General features: G+C 40.7%; 1 long non-coding RNA gene across 2 annotated transcripts in view; it reads left to right on the top strand.

Moving 5' to 3' along the window:
- The window catches only part of LOC119505398, a 188920-nt gene that overhangs the window by 159359 nt on the left and 13635 nt on the right, over positions 1-15926 (top strand). Inside the window, exons 2-3 of one of the 2 annotated variants that reach the window (XR_005210730.1) lie at positions 9896-9986; positions 14154-14247. This is a non-coding gene — a long non-coding RNA (uncharacterized LOC119505398). The other variant, XR_005210731.1, reaches the window with a different exon arrangement.

The following is a 15926-nucleotide window of genomic DNA, read 5'->3' on the forward strand; positions in this document are numbered from 1 at the left end:
GTGAATGGTGTCCCCTGGAGTTGCTCCTGTGGATACCTGGCTCCTGTCTCCTCAGTGGTGACACCTGTGCAACGAGGCAGCCAGTTCTCCAGGGTAAGCCATAGTATGGGAATTTGGAACCACAGCCTTAACCATGTTTGCATGGTTACATACTTTCAGCAATGACTATGCCTCACGACTTCACAGTGGGGACAGTTAGCAGGAAAGGTTCAATCCCAGCCACATTTTATCATCACTTACAATTATATCTCAATCTCTTATTCGTCCTAGTATCTGTGGCATCAAGTACCCAGCACATGGTAGTAGTCAACAGATGGTGGCTGTAGGAGTCACTAAATGACCATAGTTGCCTCCTCCATACCTCTTACTTAATTATCCACAGTCAGAATTGTAAGAGATTAGAAGGCAGATATTTACCACTCACTTTTGAGCTTGGTTGGATGCTTTTGCTTTCATATACCCAATTTTGAGTACTTTAGAAAGAATATAAACTTTAGAGTCAGTTTCAGTTTTTGACTGTCCTATTTTTTGCCTGTATGAACGTGGGCAAATTCTGAGACTCATTTTCCTCATCTGAAAAATGGGGATAATATTACTCACCATAGGTACTCAGTAGTTATTGTTATGCTTATTATCTGTCCACAAAACCTTGGATCTTTGTGCTCTTTTGTCCTCATACCTTTTCTACCTTCCATGATTTATGTTCCATTGAATTTTTAGTTCTTGTCCTGACTTTCTGAGTCTGTACTATCCAATATGGTAGCTGCTAGCCAGAAGTGGCTATTTACATTTCAATTAAATAAAATTAAAAATTCAGTTCCTCAGTCACATTAGACACGCTTCATGTGCTCAGTAGTCCCGTGGTTAGTGGCTACCTTATTGGATAGCACAGCTATAAAACACTTCCATCGTTGTAGAAAGTTCTATTGGCCTTCTCTATGGGTTGTTTATTTTTGACATCTGAACTGTCACAGATCAAGCCCCCCAGGAAACAGACTCTGAGGCAGAGATATGCATTCAGAGATTTATTGGAGAGTGGTCTTGAGAACAAATCTGTAGCAAGTGAGGGACATAGGATGAGGCAAAGGGAGAGGTTGAATTGTGATGCAGTCACGAAGTGGTCTTGGTATATCCTGCAGGGAGCTCTGAAGCTGAAATGGCCCTTAAGATATACCCTGAATGAGGCAAAGGGCCAAGCATTTGTACAACTGTCATTGGATATTGACTGCTACACCCTGCTCAGAAGAATGGGCATAATGTAGGGGTAGCAGTTTTCTTTCAAAGAAAAATCTCAGGGAAGGGATTCATCTGTGAACTGTCAGCTGTCAATTTTCCTAGCAGCTAAGGAATAAATATGTCCATTTTGAACGGATGATTGGGGTGGTGTATCAGTGTCCCCTGCCTAGCCCCACTGGAGCTCTGATGTGCTCTCACACTGAGGACCTCTTGCATTCTGAGCTTCTGCCTTATCAACTCTTTCCTGCTCTGCCCCTGTCCAATGTAATACAACTAATGGGCTATAAGTGAGGGAATTTTTCTGAGACTCTACATTACTTCTATCTTTCAAACGATGGTGCTAATGAAGGCCCAAAGTGAGTGCTCTTGGAGCCATATATGTCACTTATGTGGGTCTTATATTTTTCACCTTTAAAATGAAAACCAAAGATGGAGAGAGTAACTCTGCTAGCATTGATACTGTTCTTCAGTATTCCAATGTGGTATGTTAATCACAGGCACACTGATTTTTTTGGATGATTTTGATTATAGGTAATAGAAATTGACTCAAACTAATCTAAGCTAAAGGGATATTTATGAGAAGAATACTAGAGATAAACTCCATGAATCCAAGGGCAGCCCAGCTGGAACCCTGTGCATTGCTCTTATTCCAACCATCAGTGTGTCAGAGAGAACCCCCCCACCCCCACCCCACCCAGCATGTTCTCATATGGAAAGACCTCTATTAGTGTAGACTCCTGGCTACTTTTCACTCTCTTGTTCCTTCTTGGGGTAGAGGTAACTTAGCTAATTGGTGGGTTTGGAAGAACAAGCTTGCCATGTTTGGGTGAGCTTTGGTTTTGCGCTTCCTTCTTTTGGGGATCTGTATGTTTGCAGAGAACAAACATCCTACTGTGTTCTTTTTACCCATGGTTTAAAGAGGAAGGTGCCTGCTGGGAAAGTCTGACTGCAGTTGAGTTGGAGGGTAGGGGTTGGATCTGTCTAATCTGGAGGGGTGTTCTAGGAAGAAGACTTTGCCGTGCAACAAAAATGTAATCTCCAACTTTATAAAAAAATAAAGGGGGTATTTTGATCTCAGTGTGTATGTGTCTCTCAATTGGTTAGAATTGGGGCATGGAAGAGGCTTTTCTTATTGGGTTTTCTCAAGCCCCAGCACATTTCTTCTCTGTGTTTACTTCAGATCAGTTTTTTGATATTCTTCCTGCACACAGTGGAGGATGATGATATCCACTCTTCATTTCTATCCATTTGTAGCAACTGACTGGTTCTCTTAAATCTCATTTCCAAATTAGGCTAGAGTATTTGATTGACTCAACTTTGCTTGAGTCAATAAACTTTGACTCAATGAACTGTGCAGAACTTGTGGAAGTTCATATATTTTAAGTTCATATATTATAGAAATGATCTTTCTAGGTGAGAAGTGGTTGTCAGAAAGTGAGGTAGTTGTGACTGATATGACAAAGCAGTCTTCTATACAACCATAGCAGGCGTTGGGTATTTTCGACCAAATAATTGCTTTTTATCAAATTGATTACAAAGTGGCTTTAAGTCTGTGTTTGTATTCTGGTTTGCTAATGCTGCTGTTATGCAAAATACCAGAAATTGATTGGCTTTTATAAAGGGGGTTTATTTGGTTACAAAGTTCCAGTCTTAAGGCCATAAAGTGTCCAAAGGTAAAGCATCAACAAAGGATATCTTCACTGAAGGATGGCCGATGGTGTCTGAAAACCTCTGTTAGCTGGGAAGACTTGTGGCTGCTGTCTGCTTGCTCCCTGGTTGCATTTCAAAATGGCGTTCTCCAAAATGTCAGTGTCAGCTTCCAACGGCCGTCTTCAAAATGTGTCTCTCAGCTGCAGCTCCTCCAAAATGTCGCTCTTAGTCGCTCTGAGCTCCTTCTGTCTATGAACTCTTTATAGGACTCCAGCGATTTAATCAATACCCACCCTGAATTGGAGGGGTAACAACGCCACAGAAATTATCCAATCAAAGGTCCCACCCACAGTTGATTGAGTCACATCTCCATGGAAACAATCAAAGGATCTCAACCTAATCAACACTAACACATCTGCCCCCACAAGATTGTATTAAAGAACATGGCATTTTGGGGGACATAATACATCCAAACCAGCAAAGCTTGTTATGGTGGTCCTCAGGTTTCTATGGCTATGAATCTTCACTCTTTTTTTTAACTGAATCTTCATCCCACAGATGTTTACATGTCTACTCTAGATGGAGCCTTTAAGAATCACTTGATTAATCTCTTTAATTGCCATTAAGGCTATGTGCTATTGAAATTTTGCCTGACAATTGTTTAAGAACGAAAAGGAAAAGCAGGGAAAGTAGATATTTCATGGAATGAAGCCCAAGCCACAGTCACCCAGCAAGATTTTCCTATATTTAGAATCTGATATCAACAAGTTTCGTAAAACTGGAAACTACAGTGGCATTTCAAACCATCAAATAATCTTTCACTCTGACTGCGATACTCCATAATAAACTGAATGGTCAAACCAGAGCATCCTCTATCCCTTTACTTCAGAATAACTCATATTCTTCAGAAGCTCAGAGCCAACTCAAAGCAGATTCCTTTAATAATCATTAAGGTCACATGACCTCTGTCACACAAAAGGTAGATATCAACGATGAACCACCCTGCTAAGAAATTAATCTTCAATCAACATTACTCTCCTTCTGTATATGTGTCCTCTGGAAGTTGCCATTGCTATTTCATGGTTTCTGTTATTGTAGAGCTGAGGGGAATGTTATATGTCAAGATGAAATCAATGTGAAATTGATGGGCTGAGAGGAATTTGGTCTTAAGGGCTTTACAATGGTGTAACAATCAAGTTATTCTTTCCCCCACCTTACTGAACTATTTTATTTGCAGTAGCAGGTTCTCCACATAAGGATTTTATTGTATGCTTCCAAATGCTTTTTTTCAAATGCTCATAACTCCATCATTGTGTTTCTCTTTTATTATAATATGTATATATTTCTTATTTCATGAAGCTGGAAAACAAAATTAGAAAGATGAAACATTATTCATAATCCTACCAATATAACAGTTTAGACTGAGAGAATCTCCCACCAGTTTATTTAGGCTTTTTGAAAAAACAAAATTGAGTTTCAATTGTATCTATAATTTTGTTTTTGCTTTTTTCCTAACTATTATTACAGCAGGTATTAATCATGTTGTTTTAATTACTGCTTTAGCATAATTTAAAATGACAGCTTAGCCATTCTCTTTTTGCTGGATATTTAGTTTGGTTTCCATTTTTCATATTTATAAAAGATTCCATAATTTATAGAATGGTATTGATGATACTGTGATTTGTGTATAGATGTTATATTATATATGTGTATTTTTTTTTCCTTCAGATTAATTCCCAGAAGTGGAATTACTGGGTCAATGTTTCTTTTTAATTTTCTCTTCTTTTTGATGCAGGCCCAAAAATATTTGCAGGACGCTTAAGAAAAACACAGCCCTTTGATCTAAGATTCTTCGGAACAAATAAAAGCATGTTCTTTTCATTTCAGGAAAGATGATTAAGTCCCTTTTTGCTTTGGACTGTTTAGAGAGGTTTTCATTGCCCCTCCCTCCCAAAACACACACAAATGGTACACTATTCAATAATAGAAAATGGAAAGTTTCTGCGTATCTTGTCTGGCTGAGAAAGTAATCTCCTGGCGATTTTGAATAATATGGTTGGAAGTAAAGGAGTTCTAAGTGATTTTAAGATGTTTATTTCTTTATTCCCTACCCCACCCTGCCCCCAGGCATGCTAGATACATTTGCTACTGATATCAGTGAACTCAGATGCCTGCAGTGTAATAAACACATGATGGAATACTTGTGGGGTAGAGGAAAGTTCACTGGATTTGAAATCAGAACATCTGGCTAAGGCCCTGGCATTCTGCCACCCCTGTACCTGTTTTACACCATGCAAGCTAATTTGTTTGAAATCCATTGCCTGATCCAATTCTTATAGTTACCCTTTGGGCTGGCTATCACTGCTCCCGTTATACAGCTGGGGAAGCCAAGGTTTAGCACGGTAAAACAATGACCCATGACTAGACTTTAGGAAGTTCAGCTCTCTTGATCTCAAACATTTGCTTTTCTCATTGTTCCATGTTTCTTTGGACAAACACTTAACTTCTCTGAGTCTTACTTTGTCCCTTTTACATTGTGGATACTTATACTACCCCATAGGACTTTTGTGAAGATCAAATGAGATAATTTAAATTGAATATGCCATTTAAAGTGTAGTGTAAGTGATAGGAATTATGAGTATGCTACTGATTAAAGAGATGACCAGTATAACATTTACTTGGGAAGTTATGAAAGTGGTTGTGAAAATTTGAGATTTAAATTTTTAGTTCCTATTTTAAAGTTTCCAGTTTATCTGTTTTTCTCTTTTTTTCCCCTCTAATAAGCCCCCAAGGAAATGAGATACAAAACATTTAATAATGAAATGTTAAGATATTAGATTTAAGCAAAGAAGTAAGTTTGAATTCCTTTAACACAGGCTTCTCAACCTTGTCATTATTGGCACTTCAGGCTGGGTAATTCTTTATTGAGGGGGGCTGCCCTGTGCACTGAAGAATGTTTAGCAGCTCCTGGCCTCTACCCATGAGATGCTGCTAGTGGCACCTCCTCCCCAATTGTGACAACCAAAAATGTCTTCAGACATTGCCAAATGTCCCCTGGGAGTGGGGGTGTGGGGGCGGGGGGCACCACCATTTTAGAACCATGGCTTTAACAGAATGTCTCGCAAGAGGCAAGCACAATTCACTAGGGACTTGGTTTGAGTGTTTTTATTCCTTAATACGTCAACAGTGAAATGTAAGAGTTTTAATTCTGCAAAGAAACATCTCTGCAACATTAGTTGCCTTGGTCTATTCAAATTTTACAACCTTGTTACTAGGTGAAAATTACTGCCTTTCTGACTGACCAAACAATTTTCACTGAATGTCAGTACTAGAATCTGAATATAAGATTATAAAAAGAGAAGAGAAAAAAGAAAAGAAAAGAGCAAGAGGGAGGGGGGAGAGGAGGAGGAAGGAAGGGAGGAAAATAAAAACTCATACAATTACAGTAGGAAGTCGGTTCTGGGAATAACAGCTCCTGTAAAATTTCCCATTTGTATTACAATTTTGATCTCAAGAATGGATTTCTGTTGTGCCATTTTCAGTTCTTGTTACCATCATTGTCATAACAGGGAATGAGCCAAATTGCAATGCCTCAGTTAGTCTGTCACTTGCAATCGTGTGGGGCCCTGCTCTGACCTTCTGTTATTCTAGAGTGAGGAGGGAGGCACAGTCGCTGATCAGAGAAGATGAAACACTCTGGAGAGATCAAAGGCCTCTGGAGCCAGAGTAGCTGTACAATTTAGCACTGGGGGTTCTATTCAGCAGTCCAAATTGCAGCTGATCTGTCTGTCTGAAGAGCAGTATGGCCCACAGAGAGAAGACGTCACTAGCTTAGCCAAAGGCAGTTCTCATCAAGGAAAGAAGAGCAGGATAGGAAGAGACCAAAGATTTCTTGACTCCCACTATGTGCCACTGGGATAAGAACTTTGTGTGTTTCTGTGTATAATCTTCATAACAAACATATGAGGTAAGTATGGATTATATCTACTTTTTGACTCGAGGAAATAAAATAACTTGCCTAAGATCAGGTAGAGCTGAGAGATCACCAGACTAGTCAATAAGCAAACCAAGAACACTGCAGATTTTGGATAGTGATTTAGAACTCTTCTTTTTACTGACAGGATATAGGCTATTTGCTTTTCAAAGAATTCCATGTCTTTGTGTTGTGCCACGTAAGTCAGTGTTGCTTTTTGTTCTTCTTAAAGCAAGGTTTATTTATTTTTTAATTTATCTTTTTAACAAACATTTAGGAAGCTTTGTTATATAAAGGGAACTGAGGATGCCAGTACTCAGTATAAGATACAGTTTCTTCTCTTAAAATGGCTTACAATTTTGTAGAGAATATGAGATTAATTTCTGTAAGACATAAGAGAAAACCAAAAGAGATTAAGAAATGTTCAAATGAAAGAAATGCCATAGTTCAGAGAAGGGATATCCACTCTGACTCGGAGACTCAACAGAGATTGTGAAAACAATCAGAAGAGCAGCTGCTAAACTGAGAAGAGCAGACTTGAGGAACAAACTTCAGGTAAAGTTGAAGGTCACAGATGACTACCTATTGATGACTCATCTCACTTTTCTAACCTTCTAACTCTGAGCTACAAAAGCCTTCCTCCAGACCTTGTGCCTCATTGCCTCATTGACATTTCCAGGCCACCCTTCTTTTGGTTCATCGAATTCATGCTCCTCTCCTCACCTCTTTCATTAAATTATCCTTAACTTCTCTGCTAATCAGATAATCTTTTCTTTGCACTTGCACTCTCACCACACTCCTGCTGAAGGGTTAGATAGCCCTGTGATCCATGGGATCCTCTCCTGACACAGCTAATTAGACCAGAGGTTAACCCTGACCAAGGGGAAATGAGTTGAGTCAAGCAGATTCTCTCTCCATAACCCGACCTAAGTGACACAGAGGTTTTCAAAGGATCTGGTTTGTGAGACTGGTCATTATGTTTGCCCAGGCAGAGGACAGTTAAGAAACAAAGAAAGAGAAGAAAGGAAGTGGAGAGAAACAGCTGAGAGTACATGCAAACTTTGAGAAAGGAACTGAAATTCTGACTCTTAGTTCACAGAAGACTCATCTGTTCTTACTTTCTTGATTTAGTTTACAAGAGATTTATAACCTAACGGCAAGTTCCTCTTTTCACTCAAGCTAAATAGAATGGGTTTCTCATCCTTCCAACCCAATTGGCATGGATCGAAACAACTGGCTATACTGATCTCCCTATTCTCTGCACTTCTATTCACTTTGTGCCATTCATTTACTCAGTCCAGCAGGTACTGCTTAGCACTCTTATTTGGCTGCTTTCACAATGAGTGTCAATTTTTCCCAACAAATTGTAAGTCTTTGAGGATAGAGGCTGTGCCAGTTTGAATGTATTATGTCCCCCCAAATGCCATTATCTTTGATGTAATCTTGTGTGGGCAGATGTATCAGTGTTGATTAGATTGTAATTCTTTAGGTGTTTCCATGGAGATGCACCTCATCTGTTCTAGTTTGCTAATGCTTCCAAAATGCAAAACACCAGAAATGGATTGGCTTTTATAAAAGGGGGTTTATTTGGTTACACAGTTACAGTCTTGAGGCCATAAAGTGTCCAAGGTAAAACATCAGCAATTGGTTACCTTCACTAGAGGATGGCCAGTGGTGTCTGGAAAACCTCTGTTAGCTGGGAAGGCACATGGCTGCCATCTCCTCCAAAGTTCTGGTTTCAAAATGGCTTTCTCCTGGGACATTCCTCTCTAGGCTGCAGTTCCTCAAAAATGTCACTCTCAGTTGCTCTTGGGATGTTTGTCCTCTGTTAGCTTCTCCAGAGCAAAAGTGTGCTTTCGATGGTCATCTTCAAACTGTCTCTCATCTGCAGCTACTCTCTCAGCTTCTTTACATTCTTCAAGGTGTTCCTCTCGGCTGTAGCTCCTCTTCAAAATGTCACTCTCAGTTGTTCTTCAAAATGTCACTCACAGCTGCACTGAGTTCCTTCTGTTTGTCAACTCACTTATATGGCTCCAGTGATTTAATTTAGACCCACCCTGAATGGGCGGGGTAACACCTCCATGGAAATTATCCAATCAGAGTCATCACCCACAGTTGGGTGGGGCGCATCGCCACAGAAACACCCAAAAGATTCCAAAATCTAATCAACACTAATATGTCTGCCCATACAAGATTGCATTAAAGATAATGGCATTTTGGGGGACGTAATACATCAAACTGGCACACCACCCAATTGTGGGTGATGAGTTTGCTTGGATAATTTCCATGGAGGTGTGGCCCCGCCCATTCAGGGTGGGTCTGAATTAAATCACTGGAGCCATATAAATGAGCTGACAAACAGAAGGAACTCAGTGCAGCTGAGAGTGACATTCTGAAGATGAGCCACAGCCAAGAGGGACGCTTTGAAGAATGCACAGAAGCTGAGAGAGGAGCTGCAGATGAGAGGCAGTTTGAAGATGGCCATTGAAAGCAGACTTTTGCTCCGGAGAAGCTAAGAGAGGACAAACGCTCCAAGAGCAACTGAGAGTGACATTTTTGAGAAACTGCAGCCTAGAGAGGAATGTCCTGGGAGGAAACCATTTTGAACCCAGAACTCTGGAGCAGACGCCAACCACGTGCCTTCCCGGCTAACAGAGGTTTTCCAGACACCATTGGCCATCCTCCAGTGAAGGTACCCGATTGCTGATGTGTTACCTTGGACGCTTGATGGCCTTAAGACTGTAACTGTGTAACCAAATAAACCCCTTTTTATAAAAGCCAATCCATCTCTGGTGTTTTACATTCCAGCAGCATTAGCAAACTAGAACAGAGGCCGTGTCTCATAATTGGGTGGTAGTATAACAGTAATTTAGAGCGTGAACCCTGCATATAGTCTGCCTGGGTTCAAATCTCAGCTCTACCACTGTCTCAGCAAGGATAGGCTAGACAGGCTCCATTAACAGACAATCCCCCAAATTTGTAGAGGTTTAGCATGGCAAAGGTTTGTTTTTTGCTCATGTTAAATGTCTCATACAGGTGCCAGGAGGCCGATGATCATCAGAGTTACTCAGGAACCCAGGCTGATGGAAGCCCCCTCCCAGTACATACACACTTCAGTGATCACCAGGTCAGGAAAAAGAGGATGGTGAGTCAAGCACAGGCTCTTAAAGACTCTACCTAGAGGTTGTGCAATCACTTATCCACCTATTTCCTTAGCTAAAGCAAGTCACAAGGCCATACCTGTTTCAAAGGGGGTGAAAGTACAATTTTATCATGTGCAACCAAGTTAGAGAACTGCAATATTTATGAATAACCCTTCAGACTTCCACAGACTCTTGTTAGCAGTGTAACTTTAGGCATGTTCTTTATCTCTGTGCGTCAGTTTCCTTTTCTTTAAAACGAAGATCACAACAGTACTTACCTGTGTGATGATTACATGTGATGACACATGTGAAGTGCCTACACAGCGTCCAGCACATTGTTAGTGCCATCTGAGTGTTAGTGGTGCTAATTGTAAATACCCAAAGTCAAGTTATTTGCTTGGGTCTTCTTATTTATATCATTACCTGTGGAACAAAACTCCTGAAGATACCACAGTTGCCATGCTTCAGGGATGAGACCTTTGTAGAATTACTTACTAATCTTTTTTCATCTCTTATGCATGTAGGGACAGAAATTTCAACTGGTGGTATTTTGTACTCCTCTTGCCTTATAGCTTGGCTTTTTCCTTAAAAAAAAAAATCAATTTATTGGCAATGCTAGGCCAACAGTTTTTCACTGTAGCACCTATCCTGCCTTCTGCACAAAATGGCATTTTAAATAACTGTTGGTAATCTGAGAAAAAGCAATATAAACATATTAGCTATTTGTTGAGTCCATAATAAACCTAGTGACAAGGGTCACATGAAATATCTGCAGAGATTTGGTTTAGAGAGTTTTATTCTGTCCTCTGAGTGGACTCCTCTGAACAACCTATCAATATTCCGAAGGAGTTCTCTATTGGTTCAAATTGCTGTGCTCAGCATTGCTTTGGGGGAATGCACAGGGTTACCAGCTATAGAAAGCCTGACATTACTTTCAGAGCTTATATCAGAAAGCTTTCCACTAAAAATGAATACTGGTTTGGAAAAGGAGAAAAAAAAAGAACACAAACTTTTGTAAAAGCTGCTTAGAATAAAAAATAGCTTCTAATTTAACAGAGAAGAAATGTTCTTTGGTATCAAGGGAGTGGATAAGATGTAATGTAATCAGCAAAATGCAGCTTCCAGTCTCATCCAGTGATCAAAGCTAAAGTGTGCTCTTTGGAATAGTTAGTTGCTCAGATATTTGCTTTAGCACACCCACCAGGGGGCCTCAGTGGTTTTTCTTCTCTCTGGGAAGGATGGTAAATAGCACTTTGATCCATCAGGAGATTATGTGTTTACGTGGGTCTCCAGCTTTGTCTCTAAACAGAGCATCCCTTCATTCCAGTCTGCTCGCCAACCCCAAAAGAAGCAGGAGGATTCACCTGGTGATTTGTGCTGGCCACACCCTGCCCTGAACCAAACATCAACTGGACCGGATAGCTAGAATATATGCTTATTAAAAATTCCCTCACTTAAGCAGCTCTAGATCTTCTAATACCCAAGCTGAGCTAGTTTTCTATTAATCCAATCTTAGCAGTCTACTCTTTATAGTTACTTCCCAGAAGGACATTAACAAGACCTTCTCAGCTCTGCTTACAGAAATGAGATAACAGAATAGCATCAAGAACACTCTGGCCCAGTGAATAGGTAACTTCCTCTTCAAAAGGCAAACATTTAACATTCCTGAGTGGTCAGCTAAGAAAAGAATCATGAAGACTCTGCACGTAAGAGCTTGCACATCAATATCCAAATCTAATCACGGAAGCTGGAACAAGACACAGGATTTAGATATTTGCCCATGCCCTCCTCACAAAGATCCAGTGTCATCGCTGACCTGACAAGAATGAATCATGTAGGCATGACTTAGTTTTTGACCCCTACCCCCTTTTCCTTTACCTATAAAAACCTTAACTCACTGTCCTCGCCTTAAACTGGTTTGGGGAAGATTCCTCCAGTTGCTTGCTTGTGCACTCGCAGTAAATCACCTTCCCACTGAGAGACATTTTCTCCTTTGTAGTGCTGGATTGGACATGCCCTTCTATTGGAAAAAGCCGTGCTTGCAGGATTAGACCCAGCTGGTGGCTTTGCCTCTACTGCTCTCTAATTCCTCTGGGATGTCTGCTGCTCCCCATTTTTTCACTTTTCTTGTAGTTGTCTTTTGTTATTTTGCCTCTACCACCATGTCTGTTTATTCTACGGGTCTTGTTTAGAACTCATATTTTGTGTGAGTGTTGTTTAGCTCAGCAGGCTTAGTATTATTTTTTTGTCTTCTGATGGAGAAAAATAAGATTCGACTGAAGCCGAAGAAGGTGTGGGTGTCTCAGAGTAACAAGCATTGGTGGCATTATCCCAAGTCCTATAGAGATGTAGTGGGCTCAGTACTGGACTGGGATTAATGACAAACTAGTGGGTAAGTCACCCACTGACTGAGGTTTGACAGTGTGCCAGCCTTGGCACTACCTGGTTTACTTAATAGCATTCCCATTAGCATAATAGCCCCATGAAGTGCTTACCATTATGAACCCCACTTTATAGATGTGGAAAGTTGAAGGATGTGCCAAAGTTGTACAGATACAAACCCCAAATCTGACTCCTGAGCCCAACCTCTAAACCATTATATGATACTTTAGCCTCTCTGGATCTCAGTGTCTTCCTATGTAAAATAAAATGATTGATCTAAATTAAGGTTTCTCAGCCTCACCACTGTTGACATTTTGGATGGATAATACTTTGAAGTGGGGGATTTTCCTGTGCACTGTAGAATATTTAGCAATATTTCTGACCTCTGCTCACCTGATGCCAGTCATACCTCCCTCCTCTCCCAATTATGACAGGAAAAAATGTCCCCAGACATTGGCAAATGTTCCCCGGGGGGCAAAATGGCCCCTTGTTGAGAATCACTGGCCTAGAGGATTTCTATACTTTCTAGAATTTGCTGTCCAGGGTTCCATATGTGCCACTTTGTTTTCCCTTCCTCAATTCTTTTTTTCCTGCTACCCCTTTTGTTCATTCTCTTTGCTTAGTTATTCATGTATAAATTAGGGATAATATGAGTACCCCTTTCATGTACAATTGTTATGAGGATGGAATGAAGTGATGGCTACCAAATTCTGAGGACAGTCTTTGGCACAGGGTAAGTGCTCAGTTAAAGTCAGCTGTATTGTTAAAATCTCCTGCACCTCCCTAAGCAGTCTAGTGACCACAGCCCCACCTCATCTGAGACAAGTCTGCCCCAGGTCTGCAGGAGGAGAAAAGAAAGGGACACAGCCACATAGAAGACCCTCCTCTTTCCTCTATGCTTGCAGCCAGTTTCTAATATTGCATGCTAGAGGTTCCTGTGGTTTGGGAAAAATTAGAATAGACTTTAAACATAGTCAATTAATTGATGCAAATCACCTCTTTTCAGTCACATTTACAAAATGGCATATCGCAAATGATAAACCCTGCTGTCATTTTCACCAAAATAAACCCTCAGCTATTTTTGATTTGTAAATTGTGAGGAGAGGCTGATAGGTTTTCCTCATTTAAATGTAGCATAGATGCATTTTTAAGAACCCATTGCTTCTGAAGGGAGTGGAATTGACAGACACGGACCTTGAAGACTCATTTGATATACCGATGCTCTATGGAGCTTGGCATGGCAGCTTTTCAACTCACCCTAGAGCATTTTCTGTTTCCTTCCTTGGTTCTATTTTATGTTCTTACTTTACATACTACTTGTGACCAAGGCCTGTGATTATCTTCCCCACAGACAAAACTAAGAGTTTTTTTCTTGGGAAAAGAGCTGAGATCTCTCTTCCTTCCCCACCCCACATCCAAACTAAACTATATCCCCATCTTGCCTGCACCATGCCTTCTATTCATCTCCCATGATCCAGCCTTTGAATCAACTGTCTTTTTAGCTGAAAACTTTTTGGCGAATGAAGACTCATGAAGGTTGGACCAGGTCCTGCAGTCTGTCCTTTGAAGTCATGGTTTCACTTCCAGATTTATCCTTCCAGGAGCTATGTTAGCCATCAGGAACCAGCCCCACTTGCCTCCCTGCTCCCTTGTAGTCTCTTGCAGTATCTCTCCATCTTTCATCCTTTCCAATTACTGTTCTATCCTTTTCACTCAACCTCTTTCTTTTCTTTCTTATTTTCCCATGCACTTCAACTACTGCTTACAAGTAAAAAGACCAGGAGGAATGTTTCCCACTTCCCTTTGTTCCCAGAGAGAATTTGAAGGCAAAGACACTTCTACCAAGGATTTACTCTACAGGGGGTAAGTGGATACTCATTGGATCTTGTCATGGAATTAGGATCAGATATTGGGAGGCATATAGCAAATGTGCTGCGTTAAATATAAAAGGTCTTTTTTTAAAAAAAAAAATTAAGCATTTCTCAACTTGTTAAACATGCTAATGTGTGTTGAGACTCTCCAGGAGGAAAGATAACAAGTACAAGTTCCTCAAACATATATGGTTGCATATGCTTTTTTTTTTTTTTTTTTTTTTTAATGGAGCATCTGATAGGTGCAATGTTCTGTGCAGGACATTTTGGGAAATACTGTTCTAGGATATTTCACTTGTCGTTCCACATGCCCCTTGGGGTTCCATATTCTTGATATTTGAAAGTTAAATCTCCTTGTTTGGGGCTCAAACCCTGGGCTTTTTGAGGGCAAGAAAGAACATTAACTCATAAAAGGAATGAAAGCAGGGACTGAGTCATGTGCTTTCTTGAAAATTATTAAAATACACAAAGTTTTCTGTTACTAATTTAATAAATTGGATGAAATTAATGGGATTGCACACATGAAAGAGCTTTTCCTCCTCTAATCATGGCTTTTAAAAGGTAAGAGCAGTGCTGACTTGCCCACCTCTAAATATGTCTTGAGCATGCTCCATAGCTTTTCAGGCACTTACACTTAGAAAATAGTATCATTTAAGGTAATTAAGACTATCAGTTTCTTCTTCTTCTTCCTCCTCCTGCTCCTGCTCCTCCTCTTCCGGACAGTCTAAATCACAAATTCTATCTCATATCCAATTCAACCATCTCCCCTTAGCAGGCCTCAGTGTTAGCTTGGAGATCTGTACTTGAGCAGGTGGCATGATAGTCTCCCTTACTCTTACTTCATCTTTTATTTCTCCTCCATATCATTCTATATCTCCCAGGGGTGGAGGAGGGAGAAAGAAGGCTAGAGGAAAAAGACAAAGGTTTAATTACGTAATGCTATTTGTATTTCTCTTGTAGCTATTTATGTTTCCCTTGACGGTGTCTAAATGCTGGCTTTTTGGTCTGGTGCACTGACAGATTGTTTGGAGGTGGCAGAGGACTGCCATACTGTACCCAGTAAGGGCCATGTGCTCTTTAGTTAATCTCCTGTGCCTACTCCCTGGACTCCTACCACAGGTGGTGAACCCACAGTCTCTGTCTTCTGAGCAGGGTACTTTCAAGACAATGCAAGCCTACTTATTTTCCAAGGCATCCACTTGGCCCTCAGGAAATTCATGCATCCTTGCTGTGCCAGTCAATTTTTGCCTTGCCATCATGTGCTGCTCTGGCTGCACAGGTGCAAGGCAGATCCAGTTTCTATGTTTGTGTATGTGAAATTTCAGTGGACACATCAAACTTTTCCAAGAACTCTTTTACCACTCTTCACCTAGGAGGCTGCCCTGCTTTGGGCCCACAGATGTTTTCAGCTCAGCAAACACCTAGGTGAGGTGGGTGATTCCATGCAGAGATACCACTTTATAAGCATTTGTTGGACGCCTCTCGATCAGCTTGGGAGTGGAAACAACCCTCTCTGGAGAGAGAAAAGGCCATTGCACTTTCCACTTCAGGAAACCCTCCTGTCAGTTCTCTTTTGGCATCTTTTGGATTCCTTGTTTTCCCTTACTGAGGCTCTTAGGTGGGTGATGGGGGTTAATAATCTCTGGGCTGATTCTGCTATTCTTGGCATGG

This window comes from Choloepus didactylus, chromosome 10, assembly GCF_015220235.1.
Source record: "Choloepus didactylus isolate mChoDid1 chromosome 10, mChoDid1.pri, whole genome shotgun sequence".
Classification (NCBI taxonomy): Eukaryota; Metazoa; Chordata; class Mammalia; order Pilosa; family Megalonychidae; genus Choloepus; species Choloepus didactylus.